Raw genomic sequence first — 27,827 nt, 5'->3', positions numbered from 1 at the left:
TACACCACTGCACTCCAGCCTGGGCAACAGAGTGAGACTCCATCTCAAAAAAAAGAGAAAAAAAAAAGCGTGCTGCCAAATGTTCACTGATATGTCCATTTCTGTTATACATGAATTGCCATTATGGCAATACTGTCCTACAGAATACGGAATTGAGCAGGTCATGTGATCTGGTAAGAAGAGATCACTGGGACCAAGAGCTAAGGGGTATGACCTTTACCAGAACACACACGAGAATATTGGGAGCAGGCAAAAGAAGCCAAGGTCAGAGCAGTAACTGATTCTACTGAAACAGCCGCCCAGAACTAAAGGGTGACTGTGCTTAGAGCCCTAAGAGGACACTGTTACAGGCACCGTGAGACTTTGCTGTACTGATATGATGATTATGGGGTGAATTCATGTGGTTCAGAGGCTTTTCATCCCTTCAAGGAGTACTACCAGAACTCCTAGTGTACCTCAAATCCCAAAAAATTAAAACCACTCTTCTAGTCCATAGGGAAAGACCAAGTGACATGACACCAAACAGGATTAGGACCCAGTTCTCTATCAAGTATCTACTACTAAAGCCATCCACATAAAAGACCTCCCATTTGGAAGTAGAACAATAATAAATATGAATTTTAAAATATGTAAGGTAATGCTTAAAAATCTAAAGTTTAAAATAAAAGCACTGGTGATTTTAATGCCAGAGTTCCAAATACAAATTTGATTTCAAATATTATTTTATTCATTCCTCCAAATAAAATTTAAGAAGCTGATAGATGAGAAGCTTAGATTTAGTTACTTATAGATGACTCAAAGTTTTTTTAATGTCAAAGTCTCCAGAAGCAAGAGAAATACATTCAATATTAAGGAAATGATTACTTGGAATGAGCCAATTTCCAACTTAAGAAATTAACTTTCTGTATCAAACTCATCTTAAGGGTCTCCACAGATTTTCTCAGCCCCCACTGTCTCTCAGGCCCTCAGTTGCTTGCTTTGATGTGAGGGTGACCAGCTCTGCACCAGCTAGAGTCTCTAGCTCCTACCACCAAGTCCAAATTTGGATGAAGCTCTACACCACAAGGCATGGAATCTGGCTTCCCCAAGGCATGGAATCTGGCTTCCCCAGGGCATAACCAAAGGACAGGTCATACAACCCAGAAGTGCCAGGGAGTTACTTTTCTAGGGCAGAACATTAACCAGTTGGAGGCAAAGAGTGAGAGAGGAGTATTGGATAAATTATCTCCCTTCCTTCCATCTTTCCTTCCTTCCTTCCTTCCTTCCTTCCTTCCTTCCTTCCTTCCTTCTTCCTTCCTTCCTTCCTTCCTTCCTCCCTCCCTCTCTCCCTTCCTTCCTTCCTTCCTTTGTTCTTCCTTTCTCTTTCTCTCTTTCTGCCTCCCTTTGTCTCTCTCTCTCTTTCTCTCTTTTTGTCTCTTTCTCCCTCTTCCTCTCTCTTCTTTCTTTCTTTCTTTCTTTCATTATTTCCCTTTTCTCTCCCCAACTTCTTTCTGCTTGGGGATTGTTTCTGTCTGTAGAGACTTGAGTTTAAAGGGTAAACATATACACACTTAAGTGGTATTCATACACCCCTTATCTAGGAATGGAGAATAGTACCTCTGAAGAATAGTTAAATATGTAAATTTCAATGAGCATAATTAGGACTTCAGTGGGACAAAATCACCATTTTTATCCTCTTTTTTGATGAATGCTGCAATGCTGAGCTAAGAAAAGCAAGAAGACAGATGTGTATAATGCCTTTACTTTTTCAGAGATAGGCCTTTAGTGCATTTGAAATTTCTCTGCATACTTTTTTTATTGTAAAAACATGCATTATCTTTATTACTATAGGTAATAAAGAGAAGCCAAAATCCAAGGTGCCCACACCAAGCTCGTCAATGCCTTGGAAGATGTTCCAGCTTCCTCTTGTACAGTATGTTAAGCATATCCTTGTGCCAGGTGCTGTTTTTATATGCTTTATATACTTTCCTTTAGTTACTTTTTACAATGATCCAAGAAGTGGATGTTATTGTTACTTCCGTTTTCCAGGGGAGAAACTGATGCTCAGATTGCTTAGGTAATGTGATGGTTAATACTGAGTGTCAATTTGATCATATTGAAGAATACAAAGTATTGATCCTGGGTGTGTCTGGGAGGGTGTTGCCAAAGGAGATTAATATTTGAGTCAGTGGGCTGGGGAAGGTAGACCCACCCTTAATCTGAGTGGGCACAATCTAATCAGTTGCCAGTGACGCTAGAATATAAGCAGGCAGAAAAATGTGAAAAGAGAGACTGGCCTAGCCTCCTAGCCTACATCTTTCTCCCTTGCTGGATACTTCCTGCTCTTGAACTCCAAGTTCTCAGTTTTGGAATTCAGACTGGCTCTCCTTGCTCCTTAGCTTGCAGACGGCCTGTTGTGTGAACTTGTGATCACGTGAGTTAATACTTAATAAACTCGTATATGTATATGTAATCCAAAGCTAATGGATTACAAAGTGCTTGCCCTCTGCCACATTCTTACCCATGACTTCCATTTAGGGTGACAGGTGGCTACCACTCTCAGTTCGTAGGTAGGGAGCATAGGTGCCACCAGTATGAGGAGAATAGTGAAAATAGCACATGCTGCAGGAAAAGAAGCAGAGAATGACGCCACATTGTCCCCATGTCCCTATCTCAATGCATTCATTCCTGGCCGGCCACCACGCTGTCATCTTCCCCTGGGGCAGATGTCAAACTCAAGGTCCTAGAGAAAACCTTGGCCTCAGCCCTATCAGGTGGAAAGGAGGGGCGCTGGGGGAGAGTGCTCTTCCTTCCACGGACCTCGGCAGCCCCGGGGGAGAGAAGGGGAAGGCCATTTGGGCGCTGGCCATTTTTCCCTATATCCCTGTATCTCACTTCAGTCTCCCATCACACACCTCCAACCACAATTTAACCTACCACCTCCTCAGGTTCATCTGGGTTTTAGCAATTACTCCCTCACATTTTACTGAGACTCATTTTAACTGCCGAGGGAAAACACTCAAAATGACGGACTCTAAAAAGTTCATAGGCAACTATTTTGGGGTTCTTTGGCCTTTGACTCCACTGCACCTGGGGCAGCAACTTTCCTGTTCCTTTCTGCCTTGCTAGCCAGGGTTTCCTAAGCTTTGCTCTGCCTCCTCTGCCTAACCCCTTCCTCTGGCTCTTGCTTCCTCTGTCCCTCCTCCCCACCCCAACCAAGTGTGCCAGGCTTGTCCCTGTGCTCATCAGCTCTGAGTCAGATTCCTACCCCTACCTTAGCGGCACCACTCCGAGTTAGGCAAAGCACTGAACAGGCCCTCTTGCAGTTCCCTGTCCCCAGGGGGGAGCCCCTAGCCCCTCTCTCCTCTCTTCCTCAGGCTTCTTAATGCCTCACACTCTTCCTTCCATTGAAAACCTGCAGAATAGAAAAACAAACAAACAAAAAACAGATATGCCATGGTGCAATTTATCATTTTTTATTTATATGATAAATATTTTCATGGCCTAATCTTTGTAAGGAACCAGGATAACATTTGACCTTTGGCTGGTATTCCACCCCAGAGAACAGCATATCCTAAGGCAGGAGCTGGCAACTGCATGGATAGGGATGAAAAGCCACAGGACAGTTCAGGGCAATTGCTGGAGATTAATGTTCATGCAGGGAGGGGCAGACATGGGGACCAGAGGCTAGGTAGGGTCAAGGTCCTAGTGGGAAGGCGAACCCTCCCAGGAACACATGCAGACTGCACCCTGTGCTCACCAGGAGCCAAGACACTTTTAGCTGGTATAATGACAAGATCTGAAATGCATTCTAACATGATATTTTACTGAAGAGTGGGATAATATGGCATTAGTTATTGCCTGTCCTAGGAGGGGTTTATATTCTAATAAAAGTAAAAACTCAAGCTAAGTAAACTAAACCCTAGAATTCAGGAATCATTGTACAGGCAGGGCAGGGATTTGGGAAAAGATAGACACCTCAGCCCATGGAAACTACAACAGGAAAATCACTCCCTACACCCACCCTCCTGCCTGTTCTCCAAAACTTGAAGAATAACATTACCAGCAGAAGGAAAAACCAGTCCCTGAATCCCACCCCCACCCCCATCCAGTTCCCTCCTTCTTTTGTTAAAACTTTCTGTAGAGAGCAATGACTGAGAGGATCAAAGCATCTACTTCCTTCCCTTTGATGTGTGGTCTGAGACAGGCTCTGATGTCAGCCACGTGTTGTATTTCATTAGACGTGATATTAAGCTTCCTAGAGGTCAGGACGACCATGCTGCTTTAACCAGGCTATAAGAAACTTCACTTTGCTGAAAATATCAGAGGTCCCAGCACCCCTTCAGACCCACTAGGAAATTATACAGGTAAAGAAGTTGGAGTGTCTTTTCTCGATCTTTACTGCTTTGTATTATGAGGCCTCTCTTCAAGCTTACTTTTCTGCCAAAACATTCCAGATTCTGCATTCTGAAATCATATCCCTTCCCCATGTCAAATTTTGGAGCTTCAAGCAGGTATGAAGAGGGCAAGTTTTGGAGAGAGCTCCTGCTTTCTCTAAAACTGAACCTCAGCTGATTTTAAGCCCTGGTTTATCCTCTGGCCAAGTAAGATGAGCTCTGGGTAATAGCATGAGATTTGCTAGTGGTATTTCAAGAACCAGAGTACAAACTCTAATTAACCTCTCCCCAGAGAAAATTTTTAACCATAAATTTTCTCCTGTTTGTAAAACGAGCAGTTTAAGCTGCATATATGCCCCAGAGGAATAAATTTCATAGCACATCTTGATTTCAGGCTGCATTCTGAATTTGCTATGGGAAAGTGCTTTTAATGGAAAAACTGAGACTTTCATCTGAGTTAAGGCTGTTCATTTCCCAGGCCAGATTGAAGGCTCAGGCAAAGCTCTGGACCCATCCCTCCTGTGACTAAAGTCACCTTGTCTGCAAAATGGGGAAGTAGTTCTTAACACCACTCAGTGGGCATCGGGTTCCCCAAATACAACCTTAGCACCCTCAAAAAATTTAATAAATTAGAGCTGTCATCCAAAAAGAAAAATAGAGAATTCTGTTGGACTTCCTTATCATTACTTTATGTTTTCATATATTTTTTTAATTTTTTTTTTTTTTTTGAGATGGAATCTGGCTCTGCCGGCCAGGCTGGAGTGCAGTGGCACGATCTCGGCTCACTGCAAGCTCTGCCTCCCACGTTCACGCCATTCTCCTGCCTCAGCCTCCCGAGTAGCTGGGACTACAGGTGCCTGCCACCACACCCGGCTAATTTTTTTGTATTTTTTTAGTAGAGAGGGGGTTTCACCATATTAGCCAGGATGGTCTCGATCTCCCGACCTTGTGATTCTCCCACCTCAGCCTCCCAAAATGTTGGGACTACAGGCATGAGCCACTGCGCCTGGCCCCTATGTTTTAATTTTCTATAACTTGATGAGAGTATCCTCTTTTCAGTGCTTAGGGCGTCTAATAGTCTTCATTAGCCTCTTGACCCTTTTCCCCAAGCCTCCCTTTTTTGTTTCTGTGAGTCTCACAGCTGAGCCATTTGCTTTCCTCCCTTCAGCTGTTTCTGGCCCTTTGGCCCTCTTAAGTCTTGCTCCTGTTTGTGCAGAGCAAGGCAGATGCCCTTGCTTTGTCACTGTCCCTAAAAACAATTACAGAGCTCTTTCCTTTGTTGAGTTTTTTCCCTGATAATTTTTTGGAGACAGATAAAACCAAGTGCAGAGAATTTGCTGCAGATAGGTCCTTGTTCTTCAAGTTCTTAGCAGATGCGTGCAGATATGGGCTCATGTCCTGGCTCTGCCTCTCAAAACCGGGTGGCCTTGGTGACTCCCCTAACCATTCTCAACCCAGTCTTCTCATCCGTAAAGCTTACTTAGGGCACTGTGTGAAGAGTAAGTGAGGATTAAGTAAGGATTCAGAAGGCAGCTCTCTCACTTATCTGAGATAATTTCTCACTCCTCTTCCTCTCTCTCCCTCTAGTCTTCATTCTAGCCACAACAAACTGAAGATGGCATGTCCCATGCAGGCCTTTGCATGAGCCTTTCTCTGGCTAAAATGCCCTTTTTTCACTTCTCTGCTATGCTATCCTATCCTGTTCTGTCCTGTCCTGTACTGTTCTGTCTTGTCCTGTCTTGGCCTATCCTTTCTTGTCCTGTCCTGTCCTGTCCTTTCTTATCCTATCCTGTCCTGTCCTATCCTTTCTTGTTTTGTCCTGTCCTGTCCTGTCCTGTCCTGTCCTGTCCTGTCCTGTCCTATCCTATCCTATCCTATCCTATCTTGTCCTATCTTGTCCTATCTTATCCTACCCTGTCCTGTCCTATTTTAGTCTATCCTGTAATGTCCTATGCTATCCTCAAAACTCAGCTCTATTTTCTCTGGGAAGGCTTCTCAGAGAGTTAGTAACTCCCTCTCCAGTGATGCTGTAGTATTTCAAATGAAAATTATGATGTGATAAGTACTGCAAGTTTGTCTACCTATTTCAACTAGACTAAGATCACTACAGAGCAGAGATCAAGTCTTTTGCAGTTTTCTAAACTTATGTGGTACTTCTGTTAATAATAATAGCTACCTTGAATTTACTATGTGCTAGGCAATGTGCTACTCATTCACTTATTCATTCACTGACCCACAAATGTTTATTGAGTACCTGTGGTAGTCCGTAAAGCCTATTTTAAATGCTTACCATATGTGTGTCTCTATGCATCCAGAAAAGTTCAACACTTATAATTTTGAATAAAAATGATGTTTATGCCCATCTGCATAACGTACTAGTTAGTGGGCCTTCATAAATTGGTAAATTCTGTAATTCTCACCTCCGAATGCCAAACAGGATTAATAATGACAACAACAAAACTCTTTAGGACACATTATAATGAAAAGTAAGAGTATCAAAAACAGCTTCTAGAGAGGAAAGGAAGACTGACTACAAAAGAATAAGAATCTGATTCATATCTGACTTATCAACACTGAAAACAAGAAGAATAAAAGGGTAGTTAATATCTTCAAAAATGTACAAGGAAGAAAGGAACTTTGAATCTAAATTTTCTAATTTGCCATGGCCTGAGGAGGGTGCCATGAATTGAGAAGTATAGTCATCTCATTTCTGTACCTTGAGGGTAAGTGAGAGCATGGAAAGCATAAGCCTGGGTAGGTATCACAGCTGAAGACCAAGAAAGACAGAAGTCTTGGTCCCCGAGACACTCTGTTCCCAGGATAATATACGTGATCTTAATGCCCGTTCCTCTGGTGCCAGCCTGTGGCACCAGTTAGGGTGGTGATAGTGGCAGTCAACCCCATATTTAATGTACTGCCTAAAGTTCCACCAATAACTGACTTCATCACGCTCTCCTTCTTTCCTAATGATTGAAGTTAAATGGAACCCTAGGCGTTTCTAACATAAAAGCGAGTGATTAGGAAACATTTTTAATCACACTTACCAAGCTCTATAGAAACTGTAAAGTTGGCCCAAAGAAACCAGCTAGAGTAGCCAGATTCCAAGTGTATGTCACCAGATAACAGACCAATTTCCTTTTTCTCTTTTTCTTTTCTTTTTTTTTTTTTTTTGAGACAGAGTCTCACTCTGCTGCCCAGGCTGGAGTGCAGTGGTGCACGATCTCAGCTTACTGCAACCTCCACCTCCTGGAGAACCCCAATTTCTGATCCCTCATCCTTGCCTATACTCTGGTGGTCAGATGTAACAGCAACAGAAATGGGGGTGGTGGAGGCAGGCACTGCTCCTGGAGGCCCTAATAATCTGCTAAGCAGCAGCTGGAAGCAGACTTTCAGCTAATGCATATAACATTCTGGTTGCATCCAGTAACCTTTTGGTTTCGAGTAATACATCTCTTATTTAAGTAATATATTATTGGAGTTGTTACTTTTACTTTTGGCAAACCATAAAGAGGAAAAGTCAACCTACATGGTTTGGAGAGTAGAACATACATCAAACACGAAGACCAAACCTAAGCATTAGCAAAGAATTAGAAGAAAGAGATGCTTTGGTTGAATAGGAAAAGTGCCAACCCTTAGTGGTTAGGCATTAAGCCAGGTGCTGGAGAACAAGACAGACCTATTCACTGGTCTCATAGTGTGCTAGATAATTTTTTTAAATGACTGCCATCAATTTTTTTCCTCCCTATATGTGCATACCACTCCCTATTGATGAGTGGGGTTTATTTCTCCTCCCCTTGGATTTATGACTACTTAAACCAATAAAATGCAGTAGAAGTGAAATCCTGGGACTTTTGACCCCAGGTTTTACAAAGACTTGCTATTTCCACTTTTTTCCTGTTGGAATCCAGCAACTATGCTGTAAGAAGCCAAGCCAAATGAAGAGGCTACATGGAGGGAATACTGAGGCACTCCAGTCAACAGCCCTCACTGAGTTTCCAGGCAACAGCCTGCATCAACTAACAGCTTTATGGATAAGCTGTCTTAGACACACCAGCTGGTCCAGTCCCCAGATGACTGAAGCTCCAAACATCATTTAGAGCAGAAGAATCATCCAGCCTAGCCCAGTCACCCTGCAGAATCATGAGAAGTAATAAAATCAATGTTGTTTTAAGCCACTATTTGGTCATTTGTTATGATGAAGTAGATAATGAAAACATAATGCTTCTAGTGTAGTGGAGAAGATCGGCATTAAGTACAATGGTAAAATGTGATGAGTGTGCAAGTTACTAGGAGAGTATAGAATATGTCTCTAAGTTGAGATGTTAGCGTAGGAGTTAACCATTTATAAAAGAGATGTGGGTTCCAAAGGCATGGGCTTGTGTGAGGGCAAGAAAGAAAGAGTGCAGAGCTTTTCTAAGGAGCTGATGTAACTTTAGTGCAGCCTGATCCTGAAGTGTGAGGAAGAGGAATAAGATGAGAGAGGGAAGTATTATTTAGAATATCATAAATATCATAAATGCAATGGGGGGCCTTTGAAGGCTTGTAAACCTAGTAATAAAGTAACTGATTTTGTGACGTTTCATCTTGACTGAGGTATATGTGTGAGTACTAACAAATCCAGTAAATTTTTATTATACCTATTTTTAAATAGATAGATGGGAAAATGGGGACTCTTTTGGGGAGATTCCTCATCAGCACTCTTAGCTGGTTTGGGGCATACGGTACTTTTGTTCTTGGCTATGGGCGCTCTGGTCCCTAGGCTTGGCTGCCTTTGAGTTAGCTAATGAGTGGGACTGGGACTGATGGTTTCCACATGAGCTGCCTCTGAAAGGCTCTTGGCAGGGACAGGTACAACTCCATCTCCAATGTTAAACATTGTTGATCATCTATCCCAACAACCCACCAGAGATGCCTCCTGTCTTTCAGGAAATTCCATGCTCCTGGGCCAACCCCATTGTTTGAATGCCCCTGCACATCTCCCAAGGAGCTGCTCTAAAGCCTGGCCAGAAAGAAGAAATAGATACAGACCCAGTGAGACTGGAAAATTTGGGCAGGAAGCTGTGAAATGAGATGCAGCTTGGAAAAATACAGATTGCTACATCTGGGAGAGAAAATAACATGTCACTAGCAACCCCTGAAAGCCCCATCACCAAATATAAAAATACATTTAAGCGTAGGAACAGAGGTAGATTACTGTCAAGCTAACAAGGCTGAGACTTCAGACCCCTCAATTATCTCAATTGTGTCGGCCCCTTCCAAGTGCTTGGGAGAGCCTAGCAATGTGTTCTTCATATATTTTTGTAAATTTGCAAAGATACGCTATTTTGACATTTTTTTTTTAAGTAGGGCTCCCCCAAATTGCATAAGCTTCGTAGGACACAAAACCTGGATCTACCTCCAGGGCAGGCTGAAATGTTCAGTAGCAAATCAACAACAATGTTGATGGTCCCCCTGCTAAATGAGAACCTCTCTTCCTAGTCCACAAAACTCTGTTGGAATAGTTCCTTCAGACCAAATGTAATGAAGTTGGGTTCAAACTGTCAGGGCACATCACTAGATAAGGCTGTGGACAAATTCAGGGCTAGGTGTTTGCAGGCAAAGCTACAACATTACGTGATAAAGACTGATCTTTGGCACAGTCATGAAATCAGGGAAATACACTCTAACGCTACTCACATAGTGTTCCTCTCTCCTTTTCACCAGATTTTGCTTTGGTTTAAAAGCCCGATGGATTCTGTTCACACTGAATCCATCAGCTATAACTGACAATGGTCAAAAAGTATTTGGAGACAAGGGTTGGTATCCTTACGTTACTGAAATTCAAAGTCTTAAAGTTAAATAATTATATTCTACTAGTAGAATCAATTTCAGAAATGAACAAGAACCCAAAGTATTTCTGAGAAGCCTTTTAAATCCACGGTGGGCTTAAGGGCAAGGCTGTCCCTCTGTAAGGGGTGACTCAAGCCTCCTTTTGGGAGTCTGCAAGGCGCCATCTGAGGCAGCAGAAAGCTAGCTCAAAATTACGTTTTTGAAATCTCATATGCAATTTTTATTCTATTCCATGCAGAAAAATGTTTTCAGCTATTTCCTGTTGAATAAAACTGACTGTATGAGAAGATGCAAAATTATTATCCTGTGGTTCCCTGTCCCACCCTGCTATCTGTCACGGGCCCCCTTGGTTGTGTGAACCCCGGGTGGAGAAGCACACTTTCATTCACTTAGCATGGAGTTTGCAGGAGCAGCTTTAGCTCAAGAGAAGGACTCTACAGCATGGGACACAAAGGAATATCCAGTATCTGGAAGAGTTTCATGCTTTCATATTTCAAATTACAATTCTACAGGGCTGTGCTTCTCAGCCTGTCCCTTAAGAGTACACAGACATTTGGCAGAAAGAGCATCCCCCAACATGGCCAGGCTGGCTTTGCTAGAGGCACCATGGAGACATGAGGAATAGCATTATTAACAACGGAGATGTGCTGGGGCCTGGCTGAGCTTGGGCTCAGTGCTGAAGCCTGGAATCTGCCCCTTTACCGGTAATAACAAAATGCATCTCTCATTGGGCTACCAGTGTTCTTGTCTGTGCTCCTTTATCTGAAGTTTACAGATATCACATTTACCAAACAATAATAGTCTTCAAATTATTGAAGGTGGACACTAGACTCTTGACATTGAGGAAAAAGGTGACAAAAATGAGGTTTGTCTTTGATCCTTTCTGCCTAGTTTCCTGTCCCCTTCACTTTCTGTCCTTTGCCCCTCATAGGAGCTCCCTTTCCACTAAGATATGGAACTCTACCAATGTAGACTTATAGTCAGCCCTCTAACCATAGTGGAAAAAAAAAACGATCAGGAAATGTATATTGAGGTGTCTAGGACTTGGTGGCTAAATCCTCTTAGAAATACCCCCTGCAGTGAACATGGAAGTGCAGATGTCTATATGAAACAGTGAGTATGCTACATATTAATACATATTCTGCCTTTAAAAAGAATGAGACCTTGCCATCTGCCACAATATGGATAAACCTAGAGGATATTATGCTAAATGAAATAAGCCAGAGGCCAAAAGAAAAATACTATATGATCTCACTTATTTATGGAATCTAAAAAAAATTCCATTATACAGAGAGAACAAAACAGCGATTACCAGACGCAGGTGGTGTGGAGAGGAGGAAATGGGGAAATGTAGATCAGAAGATACAAAGTAGCAGAGATATAGGATAAATAAGTCTAGAGATCAAAATACAACATGAGGACTACAGGTAATAAAATTGTACTTTACATGGAATTCATGCTAAGTGAGTATATTTTAGCAGCTCATTTAACAAACAAACAAAAGTGGTTAACTATTTGAGATGATGGATATGTTAATCTGCTTCCCTATAGCAACCTTTGCAGTATCAGTATGTATCCCTTAACATCATATTGCATACCTTAAATAATCACAATAAAACTTATTTTTTTAAAAAAAGCAAAGAAAAATGGCAAACAAGATGAATAAATCTTTAATGATAAACTCTCAAGCATCTACAGAGGAATTCTGTTTCATGGTGTTTTGCAGTGAAGCTTTAGCATCCCTCGAATCATCATTCCCCTTCTAGAAAAGGCAGGTCCTATCAGGAACCCCTCAACTGGGCTTTATGAGTACCTGAGAGCAAAATCTGCTTGGAGCAATGGTCAAGCATCCCAGGCTATCAGCGTAGCTCAGCTGAGCTAGGATTAATATTTTGAGAATTAGAAAAATGTAATTCCAAATCCCAGAGGAGATCCCTTGAGCCAAACTGTACCCCTTCAATATGCAGTAATTGCTGCAATGTCTCTGCCTAGAGCTTTTAAATACACCTATGAATTCCCACAAGCTGTCTGTCCACTCCTCCCAGCCTAAGTGTGGGATGAGGAGATGCCCAACCACAGAAGCCTCTGCTGCATGGCTTCTAGGGGTCATGGTGACCAGAGCACTTGGTCTCGGAAAACCAGCCCCAGCCAAAGAGATGCATAGAGTCCCATGAAAGAAGAAGGTCCAGCCTCACCTGAGACATTTGTTTGTAGGATGCCTCTTACATCTATTCCTTGACTTATTACTGACCATTCAGCTTTTGAGGGCACTGTGTTCCCTGACTTCTTCCTACTTTTTGATGTAATTCTGCTCTGCTTCCCTATCTCTCTCTCTCTCTCTCTCACACACACACACACACACACACACACACACACACCCCTGCCTGACACCTTTGTTCCTTCCATCCAAGCCATCTCTCAAACTTCTTTGTTTCCCAAATGCTCCTTTCAGGCACAGCTCATCCAGGGAATGCCAACCCTGGTTTTGTGCGGCATCAAATGCAGCCCTTCCCATGCATAGCCCAACCCCACAGGATTTCCCCTTCCTAGGTCAGCAGGAGAAAGACGGGCTCAAACAGCAGGTCTTAACTGTTCAAGGGACCTGGCAAGTTTTGGGGAGAAAAGTTCCAACAAGTTCAAATAAATCCAAATTATAGGGACAGTGTTAGTTGTGATTTAGAATCAGTTAAATAACAATGCCAAAGGCACGAAAAGAAGGTGGGTGACACTAAGCACATTTACCCATTTCTCCTTCTGTAGTCTTCAATTTTAACTAAATCAGCGTGATCTGTGGCCCCATTATTCTCGCTGGCTAGTGTCAGAAGTCAAGAAAAAAGCAGTTAATTTCCAAGTGAGCTTGGCTCTAAATGTAAAGAGGCTCTCAGCACTTTGGGGCTGGCCATATTATGGGGTCACTGTCCCCTATGACAGCCTCCAGCAGGGAATAAAAACCCTGTATCCTGGCTGTGTTCCCTTGCCCTGGACTCTGTCCCTGATTGGGTGGGTCTCACTTACTTGGCGTATGTGTGAAGGCATCTGTCTGTTTCCTGCATTCTGCTTTGGGCTGAAACTGATTTATTTTAAAATCTGTTATGTATTTAGGATGTGTCATGCCCGGAATACTGGGTTTCAGGGCTATTCCAGTAACTTGTACAATTAATTACACTTTATATATGGGCTATTAAGACTTGAGCTGGCATGAGGCATATATATTGGGCAAGAATAGTATGCAGATGGTGTATAACAACTAAACCAATGGTTGACATTTGTGCAATGTGCTGTAGTTTGCAAAGCACTTTCACATGCCTTATCATTTTTGGTCCTCACGATAATCCTCTTGAGATAGGCAGTAGAGGAAGAAAGATTATTACTCCCATTTTACAAATGATAAATAAGGGGCTTAGAGAGGCTAAAAATGGCAGAGTCAGAACTTGACAAATTCCACTTAAGAACTCCTGGGCTGGGCCTGGCGCAGTGGCTCACGCCTGTAATCCCAGCACTTTGGGAGGCCAAGGCTGGAGGATCACGAGGTCAGGAGATCGAGACCGTTCTGGCTAACACGGTGAAACCCCATCTCTACTAAAAATATAAAAATTAGCCGGGCATGGTGGCGGGTGCTTGTAGTCCCAGCTACTCGGGAGGCTGAGGCAGGAGAATGGCGTGAACCCAGGAGGCCGAGCTTGCAGTGAGCGGAGATTGTGCCACTGCACTCCAGCCTGGGCGACAGATCGAGACTCCGTCTCAAAAAACAAACAAACAAAAAAGAGCTCTAGGCTGAAAAGTATGCAACTTTAGCCCTTGGAGTTCTTTAGTTATTTTGTTTGAAATTTCCTGTCATTAGCCTGCATTTACTTTTTATTTAACATCTTTATTAAAGTATAATTGACATACCGTAAACTGCACATATTTGAAGAGTACAACTTGGTAAGTTTTGACATATGTATATACCCGTGAAATCAGCACCACAATTAAGATAGCGAACATATCATCATTTTCAAAAGTTTACTTGGGCCTTCCTTCTTGCTCTTCCCAACTGTCCCCAGGCAACCACTGATTTGCTTCCTGTCACTATATATTAGTTTGCATTTCTTAGAATTTTACATAAATGAAATCTTACAGTATGTACTCTTTTTTATTGGCTTCTTTCTTGCAGCACAAGATTCAGTAATTTTGTAGCATGTGTCAATAATTCATTTGTTTTTATTGGGGAATGGTATTGTATTCTATTGATATGTCACAGTTTGTTTATCCATTCACCAGTTGATTAACATTCAGCTTGATTTTGGGTTTCGGGTATTACAAATAAAGTTCCCAAAAATATTTATGTAAAATTTTTTTGTTTGTTTTTGTTTTTGTTTTTTGAGGTGGAGTCTTGCTGTCACCCAGGCTGGGGTGCAGTGGCACGACCTCAGCTCACTGCAACCTCCACCTCCTGGGTTCAAGCAATTCTGCCTCAGCCCCCCCGAGTAGCTGGGACTACAGGCGTGCACCACCATGCCCAGCTAATTTTTGTATTTTTAGTAGAGATGAGGTTTTGCCATGTAGGCCAGGCTGGTCTTAAACTCCCGACCTCAGATGATCCACCTACCTCAGCCTCCCAAAGTGCTGGGATTATAGGCGTGAGCCACCACACCCAGCCAGTACAAGTCTTATGTAGACAAATGTCTTCATTTCTCTTGGGTCATTATGTAGAAGTGGGATGTTTGCATAATATATTAGGTGTATGTGGAACATTTTACAAAGCTCCCAAATTGTATTCCAAAGCGGTTGTACTATATTACATCCTACCAGCAGTATATGAGTGTCCCAATTCCTCCCCTTCCTTGCCAACACTAGATATACTCAGTCTTTTAATTTTAGCCAATTTAATAGGTGTGTAGGAGTAATACCTCTTGTGTATTTCCTTAATGCACATTTCCTCAATTTGCTTTTCTTAGTGACTAATCATGTTGAGCATCTTTTCATGTGCTTATTTGCCATCTGTATATCTACTTTGGCAAAATGCTCTGTTAACATCTTTCGTCCATTTTAAAATTATGTTGTTTTCTTATTGTCGAGTTTTTATAGTTCTTTCTAAATTCTGAATATAAGTCACTTATTAGATATGTGCTTTGTAAATATTTACTCACAGTCTGTGGTTTGTCTGTTCATTCTCTGTGTCTTTTTAAAGCTTTTACTAAAAGCTTTAAACTTGTCAACTTGTTCTCTTCTGGATCGTGCTTTTGATATTATAACTAAGAAATCTTTGCTTAACCCAAGATAACAAAGGTTTACAAAGGTTTACTCTAATGATTTCTTCTAGAAATTTTACAGTTTTAGGATTTGCATTTATGTCTATGATCCATTTTGAGTTAATTTTTGTATATGATGAGAGGTATGGATCAAAGTTCATTTTTGCATGTGGGTATCCAGTTGATCTATTGTATGAAAGACTATTTTCTCACTATTTTCTGCCATTGGACGTTTGTTGAAATCACTTGATATGTGTGTACTTTTCTATTTAGTCTCTCTATTCTATTCCATCAGTTTATCTGTTTATCTTTATGCCAATACCACATTGTCTTGAATACTGTGATGGCTAGTTTTATATGCCAATTTGTCTAGGCTGTAGTACTCATTGTACAATCAGACACCTATCTAGGTGTTGCTGTGAAGGTATTTTGTAGATTTTTTTGTGAAAACATTTTGCAGATGTGGTTAACATCTCCAATCAGTTGACTTTAAGTAAAGGAGGTTACCCTCAGTAATGTGGGTAGGTCTCATCCAATCATTTGAAAGACTTTAAGAGGAAAAACTGAGGCTTCCAGGAGAAGAAGAAATTCTGCTTCACAACTGCAATCTCAACTCCTGCCTGGGCTTCCAGTGCCACCCTCCCTTACAAATTTCATACTTGCCAGCCCCCACAATCATGTGATATACATATGAATTGAGCCAACTCACACACACACACACACACACACACACACACACAGAGTAAGAAAGAGAGGAAAAGCACCCTATTGGTTCTATTTCTCTAGAGACTCCTGACCGACACAATCACTATAGCTTTATAGTGACTTTTCAAATCAAGCAGTCTTAATCCTCCAACTTTGTTTTTCTTCCAACTTTCCAAATCTATACTAGTCTATACACATATAATAAAAAAGAAGGGAAAGATCACATTCCACTGAATGTTCAAGAGGGATGTCCAAAAGAGATAGTCTGAACTGGACCCTGAGGATAGGAGAGTTTTCAGAAATACAGCAGAATCAGTGTTATTCCGTTATAAGGGGACGAAAGCTGCTTGAGCAAGACCTCAGAAGAATATTTTTTCCAAAATACTCTGGAAATTGGAATCATCCAGTATGGCTAGAAAGTAAAGGGTATAGAAAAAAAGGGCAATATGTTTGAAAAGATATCTTGGGTTAGTGCTCTGATACTGGCTTATACAAAAAAAAATTTATTAATACACATAATTGAGCAATCAAGGGTTATGACATCAGGCATGGTTGGTTCCAGAGGGCTTATTCTCTTTTTCTTTTTCTCCCTCTCTTCCCCTTTCCCCTATCCCTCTTTGTCTCTCTCTCTCTCTCTCTGTTGTCAACTTTGCTTTTCTTTATGTTGATTTCAATCATAGCCAGGTCTTCTCTATTAGGTGAACTCTGACAGCTACAGGTATATACTACCTGTATAACTTCCAATCCTTGTAGGAAGAAAGCTTCTTATTTTTATACTAGTTCTAATAAAATAAAATACAAAATCCCAGAAACGAGTCTTATTTGACTCATCAGGTTATATGTCTACACCAGAACCACTGTGTTTTTGAGATGGGGATATACTGGTTTTCTCGACCTGGGACCTGTGACCATCATCATGGGGAAGAAAGGTAAAGTGGAAAGTGCCAAGTGAGGTCAGCAGAATTACCACATCCTTTCAACTTCCTCCCATGGAGACTAGGTTTTTGCAATTTCAGCATTTGTTTTTTCATTTCGTCCTTAAGACTTCTCTGACTGCTGTTTTATACATTGCTTCTTCCCTTTAAAAAAAAAATGTTTAAACTTCTGCTTCTTTCTCCTGCAGTGTCAGTATCACATGTGCAGGTTTCAGCACATGTTGTTGCTCCCTGCTTGTCAGTCAGTTCTCTCCAGAGTTCTGGTTTATTGCTGTCACCACTGGAGTTTGCAACAGCTTTCTATTTGGTTCCTTTGTGAATCTCATTAATATGCAGTTATCACCTCTCTCCACATCATTAAAAGACATTAACCAAAACCAAACCTAATAATGAAGTCTGAAGATTCTGCAGCAGTAACTCCTTCATAGAAACTAAGCAACTTGACAGAGGAGAAATTTGGGTAGGAAAATGGAAAGGGCTTCTTTTTCTAACATACAGAGTTTTCATCAATCTCAAAAGGAGACTTGGAGAGGAAAATAAAAGAACTACAGTGTAAGTTCAGAGAGATAGAAAAATTAGGTCTCAGCATCTGTTTTTGTATGTGTAAAGTAAAAATCACAGCCATGAGCAGCTGCAAGGTTTGGAGGTCTGGGGTTACAAGCTGCTGTTTAAGTGAGGACTCAATTATTAATAGTAAGGATAAATGGAGGCACAGTTGACAAAGAACTTTAGTTGCTGGCTTTCCTCCTTCATGCTCTGAAACACTCACCCTTTGGTATTAGAGGTGCTTTTCTGTGGGTTAGTGGTTTTGTTTTAGCCTGAATGTCACTCAGTTATCATTGCTGAAAAAAAATCATCTTTCTCCACCAACCCACAGTTGGATTTGTTTGAATTGGACCTTTCCCTGTCTTATTCACTGTCTTGATCTTGACTGCTCTTCAAAAAGTTCAAATCCATAAGTTCACCTCCATCACCACTCTCACCTGGACCACTGAAGCAGCTTCTTAGCTGGTCTCCTTACCTCCATCCTTGTGTTCCACTCCCATTATGCCCACAATTCCTTCTCCTTAGTGAAATCTGAAAGAATTTCTGGAAAACACAAATCGGATAATATTACTTGGGTTTCTTTTTCACAAATGAATAAACTGAAGTACATGGAGCAGCAATGTAGTTCAGTAGAAGGTATTGTCAGTGGCCTGCTTTGTGTATATAGGATAGGAAAGTAAAAAAGAAAAACCACTCAATGGATTAAGGACCTGACCCTTTGAAGGCAGCATGGCCATATGACTAGTGTTACTTAATGAGTTGTAGGGGTACAAAATGCAAGTTCCTTTGAGGCTAGAGCATTTAATTATCAGCCTAAGACCCTCCCATGCTGGGTGTGGTAACAGAGCCCCCATCAACCTGGGTTCCTGTGTGATTACAATGAGCAGAGATTTCCTGACAATCTTTGTTGAACACATATTCTGAGTAACCAAAAACCTTTGTTGTTTTAAATTACTAAAATTCTAGGGTGGTTGTTTACCAAAGCATAACCTAGACTATTTTCCTGATACAAATATTGGAGCTGAAAGAAGGGTTAGTATAACAACAGCAACAACAATAATATGACCAAAGGGGGAAAAAAACAGTCCTGAAATATATGACATTGGCTTATGTGCCAGGTGATAGGTGGTGAGAAAACTGATATTAGAGGCTTGAAGGTTGGTAATCCACTTGATTTAATGGCAAAGCATTTTATAAAGTTGCCCCCTTCAGTCATTTTGGAGGCATATCATGCATCTAATTATTGTGGAGCCATATCATGCTTCTAATTAGGAGAAGAGGTTGGGAAAGAATATCGTAGTGTGCACTGGTTGCTGTTGGCTATACCTGACAAGGTCCTATAAGCAAGAGATGCGCTCAGCAAAGAATTCACTTACTTGCAAACAAGAATGAAAGAGAATAGAGAGCATCTAAAACTTCAGGGAGTGGTGGGGTTGCAAAGTCAACTGCTTCTCAATTCTAAACTATAAAAGATAAGAATAAGGAAGACTGTGAAAAAACAAAGGCTAATAAAACTCAGCCTTGTGGGGAGGATCAAATTAAAGGTGTAGTCATTAAATACAGTTGTTAAAAGTTTTGAATGGAGTAAGGTGTCTTAAAGTAAGATCCAATGAAGGACAGGGTGCCAGTAAGTCCTTTTAACTGGATAAAAGCACTCAAGGAAGGAAAGAAAGATGTGGCATGCACTTAAGTCTAGAGATAGGTTTGGGAGAGAGAAACCAAACAGCAAATAAAGGAACCACATTTGAGAGAGCTGAGGGAATGGTTAGTGGCACTTAAAGCGACTGAAGTACAATATATGGGGAGTCTCGGCTCACTGAATTTTTGAGAGAGGCATGCAGCCAGAGGAACCATGGGACTTGGCTAAAAGGGCAGTGACTGTTGAGACCCTGACTTCGAATCATTCAGGGAAGGAAGTAAACTGGAATAGATGCTCGATCCCCTATGAAATCATATTCCCCAATGCCTATTTTAGATGTAGTCAAGAGGGACAAAGAAAAATAAAGAAGCTCCCATGGAGTAGACCAGCAGTGACAGAGAATAATGGATCCAAAAGCTCCTCTAACCTGAAGAATCAGAGATTAATTAAAATATATTTCCACTCCAAGGAGAGGGCCTCAAAAGTTAACCCAGCAGGATCCAGAACTTCCACAGGCCACTCACATCTCCCATTCTCCCCCTTTCTGAGTAGGTGTTATCAAGATGATCACTTTCCTCTTCTATCACTGTGTATTGGGTGGAGCAGAAAGGAGGATGCAGAGCACATGTTTTTTTTTAGTTCACAGCTCCTTAAGGTCAAGAGTTGTGCCAGGCGTGGTGGCTCACACTTGCAATCCAGTGAGAGGTGACAGCGTGCTGGCAGCCCTCACAGCCCTCGCTCACTCTGGGCGCCTCCTCGGCCTTGGCACCCACTCTGGCCATGCTTGAGGAGCCCTTCAGCCCTCCGCTGCACTGTGGGAGCCCCTTTCTGGGCTGGCCAAGGCCAGAGCTGGCTCCCTCAGCTTGCAGGGAGGTGTGGAGGGAGAGGTGCGGGCGGGAACCAGGGTTGGGCGTGGTGCTTGTGGGCCAGCGTGAGTTCCGGGTGGGTGTGGGCTCAGCGGGCCCACACTCGGAGCAGCCGGCCGCTCTGGCCCCGGGCAGTGAGGGGCTTAGCACCCAGGCCAGCAGCTTCTGTGCTCAATTTCTTGCCCAGCCTTAGCTGCCTCCCGTTGGGGCAGGGCTTGGGACCTGCAGCCCGCCATGCCTGAGCCTCCCCTGCTCCGTGGGCTCCTGTGTGGCCTGAGCCTCCCTGAGGAGCGCCACCCCCTGCTCCACGGCGCCCAGTCCCATCAACCACCCAAGGGCTGAGGAGTGTCTGTGCACGGCGCAGGACTGGCCGGCAGCTCCACCTGTGGCCCCGATGCGGGATCCACTGGGTGAAGCCAGCTGGGCTCCTGACTCTGGTGGGGACTTGGAGAACTTTTATGTCTAGCTAAGGGATTGTAAATACACCAATCGGCACTCTGTATCTAGCTCAAGGTTTGTAAACACACCCATCAGCAAGAATAAAAGCAGGCTGCCAGAGCCAGCAGTGGCAACCAGCTGGGGTCCCCTTCCACACTGTGGAAGCTTTGTTCTTTTGCTCTTTGCAATAAATCTTGCTGCTGCTCACTCTTTGGGTCCACACTGCCTTTATGAGCTGTAACACTCACCGCGAATGTCTGCAGCTTCACTCCTAAAGCCAGCGAGACCACGAACCCACCAGGAGGAACGAACAACTCCAGACACGCCGCCTTAAGAGCTGTAACACTCACCCCCAAGGTCCGCAGCTTCACTCCTGAGCCGGTGAGACCACGAACCCCACCAGAAGGAAGAAACTCCCAACACATCCGAACATCAGAAGGAACAAACTCGGGACACGCCGCCTTTAAGAACTGTAACACTCACCGCGAGGTCCACGGCTTCATTCTTGAAGTCAGTGAGACCAAGAACCCACCAACTCCAGACACACCAGCACATTGGGAGGCCGAGGCAGGTGGATCACCTGAGGTCAGGAGTTCAAGAACAGCCTGGATAACATGGTGAAACCCCATCACTATTAAAAAAAAAAAGAAAGAAAGAAATTAGCCAGGCATGGTGATGCATGCTGTGGTCCCAGCTACTCAGGAGGCTGAGGCAGGAGAATTGCTTGAGCCTGGGAGGCAGAGGTTGCGGTGAGCTCAGATTGCACCCCAACCTGGGCGACAGAGCGAGACTCTGTTTTTTTAAAAAAAAAGAGTTGCCGCATCCAGACCTGATGGAGAAACCACAAGGTGAGATTCCGTGATGAAGATTCCATGACGCTTCATTCAGAGATCTGAGACTTTGAATTTAATGTCTTGACTCAGCAGGATATTTATGTTATCTTGTCGGGAAAGGGAGGAGTATGTCCTGCATGTATTAACAGGACAGAACTAAATATTTGGAGACTGAAGTCAGTCTATATCAGATCTTTCTACTGTTACCAATACTGAGTTCCCCTCTTCTTTGAAGAATGTAGAGACTACACGTACCCACACCCTTGAAGTCAGACATGGCCCTCTAATTAGCTCTGGCCAATGGGTTGTGGGCAGAAATGATATGGGCCAGAGCACTAAAATAACAACTCAAGACCCTCTGTCTCTACTCATTACCAACTTGGCTGGTTGTGGATTACTTGAAGACCACCTTACTCCATGCAGAGGAAGGAGCCTCCATCAGCCTGGGTCCCTGAGGGACTACAATGAGCAGAAGATTTCTACCAGTCTGTTTTGAACATGCAGTGTGAGTGAGAAATACACTTGTGTTTTAAGCCACTGAAATTTTAGCAGCTGCTTGTTCTGCAGCATAAGTTTTTGTGTTCTGAATGATACACTTGCCATTCCCAAAGGCAGAAAGAAGAGGTAGAACCAGGATTCAAACTCAGTTCTGTCTGACTCAGAGGTCAAATCTTGGCCATTACCTCCCTGCCAGTTGCAAGGGTATTACTAAAGCCAATCCTCGAACTAGGGCTGATGAGTAAAATTTAGCACTGCATAACTTTGAAAAAATTAAAACATGAAGATGTTTTAATGGTCTTGGGGAGGATAGAGAGGGAGCCTAATGTGACCGATCAGAGGACTGAGGGATGAAATTGCAAAACCTCAATTAGCTGTTTTTTTGTCTAAGAGAGATGAAAGTTAGAGGTACTTACAGATTCACTCAATGAATTGCATAATAATCAGCTATAGAAGTAAATATTCATTATATCCTATACAAAAGTTCCTACAGCAAAATCTGAGTGACAAGTGGCTATTTCTGTGTAGAGAGGGGTAGGATGGGGAAGCAGGGATAAGTGGGAAGGAAGGAATTGATAAAAGTATATTTAGATGAATCAACCAAATTTAACATTTCTAATTTTAGACAAAAATTGTTGAAAGGACTATAACAGATGAAATTTGAACTAGGAATTTTAACTATTATATGATAGTTGAGAAATACATTTAGGTATTTGTAGAATTTGACTGCTTTTATATTTTCCTTTAAAAGTGTTATATGTTTTAATTCTTACTTTACTTCCTTAATGTTATATTCTTTAATAAGGTTTGGTTTTCATCACCATAACAATAAAACTTCATGATTATAAATCCCTGTAGGAGACTGAGCCTAAAGCTATAGTCTGGAACTCAAGACCTTGGTGAACGTGATGAGACACATTATTACTTTACTGACATCTAATGACCGTGTAGCTTAATTACAGAATTTTTTTTAAAGTGGCAAATAAAACGCATTGAAGTTATACTCTAAAATCATTTAGTAATGGCTGCAAATTTTTTTAAAATTCCTTATTCTCTATCACTTTCTTTGCCTTCTTTTATATATTTTATTCCTCTACCGAATCTTTCTTTCTCTTTCTTCCTTTATGTCAGGTGCAACATGTGGTTATACAAACATATATAACCTATATAGCCGAGATACCCAGCACATTTCTGAAAAAGAGTCAAAAGAAGTTACTGAGCTTACCAGAGACCTACAGCCAGAATTTCAGAGCTTCAGAAACTTGTGTAATAAGAGATCTACCAGAACTTTTATTCATTTACTTATCTAACATTTATACAAGTCTCACTGTGTACCAGGAAGAAAGTTGGGTGCTAAGAATTATGGGATGAAAACTGTAGAACTTGCCCTCAAGAGCTTCACTATCTTATAGGGAATAAAGAGAGTAATTTTCGTATAGTAAAGTAGAGGTAATTATAGGTCACTCTGGAGCATCCCAGATAGTCAAACCCTACCTTTGCAGACATTTTTTTTCTTTCTTTAATTTAATTTTATGTTACATTCCATGATACATGTGCAGGATGTGCAGGTTTGTTACTTAGGTAAACATATGTCATGTGGTTTGCTGCACCTATCAATTCATCACTTAGGTATTAAGCCCCACATGCATTGGCTATTTATCCTAATGCTCTCCTTCCCCTCGCCCCCCCGACAGCACCAGTGTGCGCTGTTCCCCTCCCTGTGTGCATGTGTTCTCATTGCTCACCTCCCACTTATGAGTGAGAACAAGTGGTGTTTGGTGTTCTGCTCCTGTGTTAGTTTGCTGAGGATATTGGCTTCCAGTTCTGTCCATGTCCCTGAAAAGGACATGATCTCATTCCTTTTTATGTCTGCATAGTATTTCATGGTGTATATGTACCACATTTTCTTTATCCAGTCTATTATTGATGGGCATTTTGGTTGATTCCATGTCTTTGCTATTGTGAACAGTGCCTTTGCAGACATTTTTAATCATTTTCAGTTGAGTTGAGAGCACTTAGGAAAAATCTATGTATATATTACATGGAGACATCCTAGACCTGTCCCCTCCTTCTCATTTTTTGGTACTTGATAAAGAGGTTAAAGCAAATAATGTATGTAAAATACTTACGTTAGTGCCTGAAATTCAGGAAGCACTCAAAATGTTACCTATTACCATTCCTCCATTCTTGTACTCATTAAACAAGATGCCAGGCGCTATGGTAAGAGCTAAGGATACTAAAGTAAAAAGACAGCCCCTGACTTTAAGGAGCTTATGAGACTAGTGGAGGAAATAGACATGCAAATAAACGATTCAATGCAATATAGTCACTATTAGATTCAAGGATTAGGAGTGGGAGACTGAGAACTGTATTAGGCTAGTGGAACCATGTATAGCTAACCTCTGAAATGAACTATCAAGTATTAACTGGGTTTGGCCAGGGTACCGAAAAGAAGAAGGGCATTCTAGGTTGAAGGCACAGCATGAGCAAAAACATGAAGGTTTCTGGCTACAACAGACGTAAGCTAAAAAGAAAAATAAAATGAAAGAAAAACATGAGGGTACAAGAACACATGATCTATTCTGAGAACTTTAGGATTACTCATGTATAAAGTGCAAGAGGAGAGGGATTGGTATGGGGCTACATAGGTAACGAGAGCCACATCAGGAAAGGCCTTGCAGGTCATATCAAAGAAATCAGAATCTACATGTTAGGTCAGGGGAGTGATTCAGACTGGTAGCCCAAGGGCTTCATGGCTAAGAGATGTTTTGTTTGGTTTGCACAGTTTTTAAAAAGTAACATGCCTAGCTAGACAAGTCACAGTGTGACTGCATATTGTTTTAGCAACATTCCATGGCATGAGTTTGTGTTGCCTCCCTGTCCCTGCCAGTGTCTGTGTTTGCAAAGACAGTTCAACCTGATAGATGATCGAAAACTACTGAGGAGTTCTGAGCAGGGGAACAACATAATTATATTTATATCTCCTTGGTACTGACATGGTACATAAGGCAGAAAAATTAAGAATAAGAGATAGAGACAAGTAAGAGACAGCTAAAATAATCCAGACGGGAGCACCTAAATGAGGGCAGAGGAAGAGGGGACAGATATAAAATTGATTTAAAAATTAGAAGAATTGGTTGTCCATTTTTTGTTTGTTTGTCTCATTCCTTGGTAGTGGTGGTAGGCCGAGAACAAGAGGGGAGACTCTAGAATGCTCTCCAGATTTTAGTTTGGGCAGCTGAGTCAATGGTAGACAGAGATGCCATTCCTAGAGAAGGGTTTAGAAGGATGTGAGGGTAGGTTAAGGAGTAAGATCCTGTGTTAGGTTAGGAGGAGTAGATTCTAAGGATTTTGGTGGATATTTGGGCAAGGATGGTGGTTGGGGTAAATCACAAACCGGTAACAAACCATGGAGTTGAAATTGGAATTGAGAAAGTTCTAGTTCTCCACGACTCACAGAGGAAGGCCCCACAAGCTTGGAATCAGGATAAGAATGCACTAGCTCTTCCAATGGCTGCTCCAGAGTCACAAGAAGAACAATAGTGATAACAGTAATAAAATTTTTTAATAAAATTATGTTTTACATAATTCTAACTATGTGTGAGGGGCTGGATTGTTTCTTTTATTCCTCATACTAACCTTATAAATAATAGGTGTACTTATTGTCCCCACGTCACAGATGTGAAAACTAAGGCTTAGAGAAGTTAAATAGGTAGCCCAAGTCACATAGTAGTAAGGGGTGGAGCTAGAACTTAACTCTGTCTCCAGATCTCCATGCCAGTTACCAGTGCATTATTCTGGCAGCTTAGGCTGGCAGGGTAACATAAGGAGTTCCAGGAAGGCTGATCTCTGTCAATAAAATATCAACCCCGTCCCTCACTATGCGCATGTGCCTAAAATTTTTAACTTTAAAAAATGTATTTCTGGTCAGGTCCGGTGGCTCAAGCCTGTAATCCCAGCACTTTGGGAGGTCGAGGCAGGCGCATCATGAGGTCAGGATATCGAGACCATCCTGGCTAACACAGTGAAACTCCGTCTCTACTAAAAAAAAAATACAAAAAATTAGCCAGGCGTGGTGGCGGGCACCTGTAGTCCCAGCTACTCGGGAGGCTGAGGCAGGAGAATGGCATGAACCTGGAGGCGGAGCTTGCGGTGAGCCGAGATCGCGCCTCTGCACTCCAGCCTGGGAGACAGAGCGAGACGCCGTCTCAAAAAAAAAAAAAAAAAAAAAATGTATTTCTTAGGGGCCTGAACGGTTAGGAGTGAAAGTTTCTCAAATCCACTATTCAGGTCTAAATACATCTGGGAGGTGAAGAGCTGGTTTGAATACACAGAGGTTCTCAGCCTCAGGGCACTTTAGAAGCATCTGTTTTTTTGTTTTTTGTTTTTTGTTTTTTTTGAGACAGAGTCTCCCTCTGTCCCCCAAGCTGGAGTGCAGTGACGTGATCTTGTGATCTCCACTCACTGCAAGCTTTGCCTCCCGGGTTCACGCCATTCTCCTGCCTCAGCCTCTCGAGTAGCTGGGACTACATGCGCGCCCGCCACTATGCCCCGCTAATTTTTGTATTTTTAGTAGAGACAGGGTTTCACCGTGTTAGCCAGGATGGTCTCGATCTCCTGACCTCGTGATCCGCCCGCCTTGGCCTCCCAAAGTGCTGGGATTACAGGCGTGAGCCACCGCGCCCGGTTTACTTGGGGGTGTTTCTAAAGCTATCAAAGTGCTAATTGGTCTGGGGCACACAGACTATGTATTTTTTAAAACAGTGTTTGAAATTTGCATCTAGGGTTGCAAACCAATGGTAGTGGCCTGAAATGCAAATTCTCAGTGAAAGGCAAATCATAAACTGCGGGGTTGGAGCTCAGCACTTGGTGTTTTCTTAAGCCTCCCAGGTGATCTCGGTCAGTCCTCTAGTGGGGTTAATGAGCCTCCATGGGAGAGAACAACAGGTACAGGGAGAGGACCTAGCCTTGGGCACTGGAGGGGTAAGAGAAGATTCTGGAAGGGGAGCCTGATCAGAAGATAAACTTCCTTTCTGTAGGATCTGAAAAATCTGATCTGTCCTTCCCCACGTGTGGGCTTGCCGCCTGTGTCTTGGCTTGCTCAAGGGAGCCTAGGACACAGCGGGTTCTGCTTCTCGCAGGGGTCTTGTGGATGAGTAGCAGAAACCCTCTGGAGAGAAAGGCCAGAGTCTCTCTGCCACTGAAGCAGAGCCGCTGAGAAAGGTTAAGCTCCACCGCATGACCACAAGGTCGCGCCATACTCTCCCTCCCATCAGTATTTATGGGAGTCAGGAGTCCAAGAATGGAGGAGAATGAGGGGGACGGCAAGGGAGTGGGGAAGTTCCGAGCAGAAACTGTGGGCAGAGTGGAACTCATGAACTGGGAGGACAACTAGCATTTATTTTTGTATAGTTTTTTGAGGGAGAGTAAACAGAAATACCACTTGCTGGGAAAGTTATGTAACGGGAGGATGCTTCCTCCTTATCCCCAGAGAGCTAAATGGAACCATATTGGGCCCCCCTCAGCCACTCAGGGGAGACGCTTTTCAAGGGAGTGAAATGTTTTATTGAAGAAACTCCAAGAAGGGAGGAAAGATGTCCAAAGGAGAGGCGGCCTGACAGGTCGACAGATGGAATCAGCCCCTCTCATGCATGTGGCTGAAAGCTGAAAGTCAGTTCCTCTGAAGGTAGAGCAGTAGTTCACAGATCCACAACGCCTTTCATCTGCATGCCCACAGCTCCAGACTGATGGCAGATGGAGAGATTTACAGTGTTCCGGGAGAAGCAGAAATAGGGGTCCACGCTCTGAGTCTGCTTAGCTGATAGCAAATGGAGTGGAGCCCCTGGAGTTTGTAAACTAGGGCCTTCTATTCAGTTTTGTCATGTCTGTAAAATAAGGATAAAAGAGATCTCTTTCTCTGGGCAGTTGTGA

This window comes from Nomascus leucogenys, chromosome 12 (assembly GCF_006542625.1).
Source record: "Nomascus leucogenys isolate Asia chromosome 12, Asia_NLE_v1, whole genome shotgun sequence".
Lineage (NCBI taxonomy): Eukaryota > Metazoa > Chordata > Mammalia > Primates > Hylobatidae > Nomascus > Nomascus leucogenys.
The sequence above is the reverse complement of the archived record's forward strand: the minus strand, read 5'-3'. Positions refer to the sequence as shown.